This window comes from Haliotis rufescens, unplaced genomic scaffold (genome assembly GCF_023055435.1).
Source record: "Haliotis rufescens isolate VD_foot unplaced genomic scaffold, xgHalRufe1.0.p SCAF_13, whole genome shotgun sequence".
In the NCBI taxonomy this organism is placed as follows: domain Eukaryota; kingdom Metazoa; phylum Mollusca; class Gastropoda; order Lepetellida; family Haliotidae; genus Haliotis; species Haliotis rufescens.
Window position 1 is genome coordinate 6,643,154 of NW_025963813.1, and position 6,000 is coordinate 6,649,153.

General features: G+C 39.0%; 1 protein-coding gene across 2 annotated transcripts in view; it reads right to left on the reverse strand.

Annotated features, from left to right (window-relative positions):
* LOC124119748 overlaps positions 1-4,586 on the reverse strand; it is a 31,932-nt gene extending 27,346 nt beyond the window's left edge. Inside the window, exon 1 of one of the 2 annotated variants that reach the window (XM_046482380.2) lies at positions 4,352-4,586. The gene's annotated coding sequence lies outside the window, so the exon portion shown is untranslated. The remainder of the gene's footprint in view (positions 1-4,351) is intronic. The other variant, XM_046482381.2, reaches the window with a different exon arrangement.
* Positions 4,587-6,000: the final 1,414 nt, after the last annotated feature.

The following is a 6,000-nucleotide window of genomic DNA, read 5'->3' on the forward strand; positions in this document are numbered from 1 at the left end:
CTAAATCTGGGGTGCATATGGTTAAGTCGATAGCCAACATTTTGTGGTGTATTTTGTCGTATCTAGTAGGTTGGTTGTTATTTAGTAGTATTAGGTCATTTTGTTCTATCCATTCTGAGATGAGTTTTCCGTGTTTGTCTATTTTATCTTCTATACCCCAGGTAGGAAGATTGTAGATTTATTGCCTATTTGGAGGAGGTTGTTTAAATCCTCAGGTTTGACCTGTTTTTCTACCCAGTGGTATATATTTATGATATTAATTTTTTGGTTGTTATTTGTTATTTGGATACTGTTTGCTTCTAGGTTTGGTGTGTTTATTTTTAGTTCTTTGTAGCCTAAGTCTTCCCTGACGTATATGATTAGGCCGCCTCCGGCTCTACCTGGGTTGGTTTTGGCTCGGTCAGTTCTTATTGAGTTATAGTTTGGTAGGGTGAATTTAGATCTAGTAGAGAATTTAGTTTCCTGTATACAGACTATGTGTGGACCTTTGTCTCGTTTGAATTTAGCTTTTAATTCCTGGCCGTGGGAGGCTAATCTGTTGGCGTTCCACTGAAATATATTTAGTCCTTCCATTTTGGGGGATGAGAGGTTATTAGTTTGTTTTGAGTTTTAGGTTGTGTTTAATTGGTAGCTTTCCTTAGTTGGGAGAGAAAGAACTCAAAGGAGAGAGTTGAGTTTTAGTTTTTGCGCTACTGAGTGAAAAGCTTTAGTGCTAGCATTCGGTGAGCTTTGCTTATGCATGTAGGCTAGGAGTAGTGTGAGATTATTAAGAGTTTTAGTGCTAGTTAATTGAGGATATTTGTGCCTGAAGTTTTTGTTTGTTTAAGGGGCTGAGAAAGTGATTTCATTTATTTCCTCGGTGGAAGAATACTTGTCTTTGTCGTTTAGGTTGGTTTTTATTGTTGGAGTTTCCATTGGGGAGGCTTGTGGAGGTGTTTGTGGTGTGATGGGGTTGAGTTTGTGCTTGCATGTTGGGTGTAGCTGTGTTTTCCTCAGTGTTTGTGTTTTGTTGTTGTGCTTGCTTGTGGGGAAGTGTAGAGTGTCTGGCTGAGGGTCGTTGTGTGTCTGTGGTTTTGCTGTTTGCTTTGCATGCGGGTGTTGATGTTGTAGAAGTGTGTGGTATGGGGGAGTTAGTAGGTAGCTGTGTGAGGTGATGTGTGGATGTTGTGGGTGCGGTTTCTATGTGGTTGCCCCAGACAGAATCCGGGAGTTTGTGTGTGGTGTTTGAGTGTGGTGTGGGAGGAGAGGTTTGGATGTAGGTGGTGCATATTTTCTTGTTTGGGTTTTGGCCGAATCTATGTTTATGTGTTTGTTGGCCTGTTGTGTTAGGGCATGTCTGTGCAGACACTGGTTTGAGAGTGATGTATGTTTTTCGCATTTGCAATGGATGCACCAGGGATGTGCCTGGGCAATCGGTTTGGACGCATTTTTTACATTTTTTTTTTTTTAATGTACATTGGGTGGCTGTGTGGTTATATCTAAGGCAGTTAGAACATTGTTTGACCTGTTTGATGTATGGTTTAACTTCTAGTTTAGTGCGGGCACCGAAAGAGATGTGTTTAGGGGCTTCAGGAAATTTAGCAGGTTTTTTTAAGTTTACAATAACGATTGAGGTAGGGACTGTTTTGCCGTTTCTGCTTGAGGTTATCCTGCGGGTGTTGGTTATTTGGGGTTGAGGGTATTGATTTGTGTTTGCTTCTTGGGTGTAGAGTTCTAGGTCCTGGCTGTTTCTCTAGGGTTTACTCTCATTACACCTTGGGTGAATTGCTGTTAATGTGGAATTTGTTTTGTTACGGTTACGTGAAATATTCGTACTATTTTTTTAGCTGCATTGAAGGAATCTTGATTTGGGAATATTATTTGGTAACCTTTATTTGCTTTTTTGATGTTGCTGTAATGGATTTTTTCGCGTTTTAACCATAAACCTATCCTGTCTGCTGAGAGTTGTTTAGTTAGGATTGATGCTGAGCCTGCGGCGAAGAAGTATAGTGCGAAGTTGGTGATGAAGGAAGCCGGGGTGGGTTTGGGAGAAAGTGGTGGAGTGGATGAGTCGAGCTTGCATTTTTGGGGGTTTGTGTATTGTGAAGGCGAGTTGGCTGGTTTGGTGGGGGTGGTATGTTCCATGTCTGAGCCATACTCGTCTGTGACTTCGTTTTCGACTGTCCTCCCGTGATATTCTTGTGGAATATTTAATACATGCCTATTCCCACGGCTCCTATTATTTTCTTGTTAACATATGCTCCATGTACACAATTTATACTGTTTAATTTCAGCTTGAATTCATATGCAGGAGTATTAGAGACCCAAGTTTGAATTTTGGAGGATTGCAGATTGTGTGTGTTGGGGATTTCTTTCAAATTCCCCCTTATGCCAATGACTTGTACCAAGATCCTGGCCAACATCCATTCACAAGTGATGTATGGATTGAAACAATAACTGGACAGAAGGACTGTGCGCAAAAACGCAGCATTAAAAACAGTGCGCCAAAACGCACCCAAACGAACATTCATTGGACACGAAAATGTTGTGTTTCACGTGCAAGAGGAACTTAACATGTTACGCTACTGTGGTTTTGTGTTCAGTAGTGCAAAAGTTGTCAGGTGGCAACATGTGCGTATAGTTTAGTCCCAAGACGGGAATTTAGGATAGAAATGTTGTTGTAAAACAATATAGTAAATTAGTTCAAATATAAAAAGTGAACTTATCCACAATAAGTGGCGAAACATTGTAAATTATAGAAAATAGTGTAACTGAATTAGATACATTAAAAGTATGAACTTGTTTCAATAGTTTGTTTTGAATTCAGGGGTTATCTTCACTCCAATAACACACAAGGTTAGACTGACAAAAGTTACAGTGGGATACACCAAAGCAAATACCTACAGTTCTGACATGTTACTGTTGACTTTAAACAATTCAAAGATAATACTTTCAAACAGTTAGCAGAGTATGCAATGGGTTCCTTCTCAAAATTTTGCTGAAGAACAATATTTTCTTTTTCATCTGATATTCTGTTAGGTGATATGCCCTGACAGTATCTTGTCACATTCAGTGTTGAAAAGAATGAGTTAAGGGATGTTGAGTCGGTATGTATAGACTGAATCCCAAAAGTGTCATTTATTACTGTACCACTGACGGAAAGATGTACATGCCAATCAGTAGAAAATCTCACTTGTAAATATATCATGTTCCCATTACAGGATAATCCTGTCTTCCTTCCAACAGTTAAAGAGTCTTTAGTTTGCTGCAGTACAAAATAGTCTTTTGGAATGTTATCAGATATTGCAGCAAATTCAATGTTTTGAGTCTGTTCAGATCTCACATTGATGCCACGGTAAACCGTGATGCTTTTGTCCAATCACCAGGTTATCGGTGCCTGGTTGTGGTGATATTTGGAAAATCCTTTTTCATATATTTTCCGACAAACACTTTTGACTTTTGCTATCTTCAACATACTTTTCATGTAACCTATAAGAATGTTTCAAGAACTTTACATAACTGAAAATTGAATTATTGTAACATTGCAATTTAGCTGCCATTGGTAAAAATTCAGAATTTCATATTGTTATTATAATGGCAACATCATGAGATTTGGGTGTGTTTGATATTCATATGATCATGTAATGTTTTAATTAACTTATTATTCTCAAATAGATTTATTACTTTTGCATTTATGATAAATATTAACTTGAAATGTTCACTTTATTCATTTTCAATCAGCATGACCAGCATTCATAATGTGATCAGGCACAAGCAACATACATGAAAATGTGCCTATTATATTAATATAGTGATGTATTGTTTAAAATTCACCAGCTAATAATAGATTAGCTTTAGATGACAAGTATATTATAAAATGAAAAGCATATTCATAATAAATATTTACCCTTTGAAGAAATTATCTGATGTCATTTTTTAGATGCTGCTGTCACTCAAGATAACTGTCTTCAAATTTCGCCAATCACGTGGCTCGCTCGATTCTGCCCGCGTTTGAAATCTACTTCCGCTCGGGGTTGGTAACATTTTCCCAGCTCGCGAAATAAACTGTCGATATTTCGGTAAGTAAGGGACATTAATCGAATGTAGATGACTTGTACATGTGTAGAAATGTGTTATCGATCAATCTACGGCCAGAAATGCGCTTGTCAATAAGCATATAATAAAAATATCGCCTTGGATATCGAATGTAAACAAACCGGCAAGATGGTGAGTGACGCTCCTTTTCTCTACTTATAGGGGGTATATATTTTTATTTACTGACCAATAACGAGTTCCTGTGTTTTGTGATTAATTCGGTGAGAGTGATTTTAAGAGTATGTGAATAAGGATGAAAGGATAACGTGATAATTACCGATGGTGGAGTTCTCCTTGGCTGGCTATCAGGCAATGCTCTGTGCTGGCTTGGGAGGTGTTGCTCGCTTGGGATACAAACTGCAACTGATAATATACCGGTAGGTAGGTAGGTAGGATTTGGGATTTTACGTGCGCTTTCCGACTCTAGCGTATTTCGCACACGGGCCCGACCGGGCCATTTAGTGTGTTCCGAAAAGGGAATAAGGAAGAATTGGCAACCCAGGGGGGGGGGGGGGGGGTATGTGGTTTGTTTTGGTAGTTTGTTGGATATTAGATGCGCTTAATTAGGCCTGTTTTAATTAAGTATACGACTAGGGCTTTATATTTTTCTATTTTATTTTGTGGGTTTAGGATTGCTTCTAGAGTAAGAGCCTTATTTAGATTGAGGGTTGTTGGTAGTGTAGCTCGGTGTGTTTGGTAGTGGATGCAGTGTATGAGTGCGTGTTCCGGGGTTTCTAGGTGTTTGCAGTGTGGGCACTTTCCTGTTGCGTGTTTTTTTTATTTTTTTGAGGTGGCTATTTAGGTTGGTGTGTCCTGTTTGGAGTTTAGTGATTATTCTATCGATTTTTTTGGATGGATGAAGGGTTTTTGGTTTGGTTAAGGGTTTTTTGAGAACTTTTTTAATTTGGCTATTTGATTTTAAATAGAGGTGCCATTTTTTAGTGATTTTTCGTTTGTTAATACTATTGACCTCTGATTTAGATATTGGTAGCTTTAAGCTTATTTCAGGGATTTTGAGGGGATGTTTAGCAGCTTTATCGGCGTTTTCGTTGCCGTATATTCCTACGTGGGCAGGGATCCAGATGAATACTATTTGTTTGCCTGCCTCTGTTATGTGTGTGCGCTTTTAAGTATTTGGTTTATAAGTTTGGGGCGGTTTTTGGTGTTTTTATTTTTGAGGGCCTGCAGTCCACTTAGGGGGTCTGTGAGTATTAGTGTTTTTGTAATTTATTTTAGATTGCTGGTTATGGAGGGCTGAGGCCATGCCCATTAGCTCTGCTGTAAAGATAGAATGGTTGTTTGGGAGTCGAAAGGATTGTGTATTTCTGGTTGGTTGTGCAATGTGGACTCCGAAACCTGTGTGGTTGGAGATCGGATCAGAGGATCCGTCTGTGTAGATGTGACACCAATTTGGCCAATTTTCGTGTATGTATGCTAGTGTAGTGGTTTTAGCTATGTTTGGGTCGGTTTGTTTATTGAGTTGGCTAGAGATATGTCTATTTTGGGGATTTTGACTTTTGGGGTAAATATATTTGATTGTTTGCAGTTTTGTTTTAGGTTGTTTATTTGGCGTTCGTTTAGATAGTTGGTTATTCGTTGGGATATTGGTGTAAGTAGAGGGTGTTTCCTGCTAAGAGTTTGGTTTTGAGGTCGGATATTTTGGTTTATTAGGTTTTGGATGAGGGGGTTTGATTGGGACGCGGCCCAGAAGTTTAAGGTTAAGTGTTGTCTGCGTAGATTTAGTGGCATTTCTCCTGTAAGGGCCTGGAGGGAAGTGAGAGAGGTGCCATGTTGGGTACGTGTGACTAATCTAAGAGCCTGATATTGTATTGAGTCTAGTTTTGGGGTTAGAGTTTGGTTTAGAGTATCGTAGATGGCACAGCCCTGGTCTAGTTTAGATGTAATTAGTGAAATGTATAGTGAGAA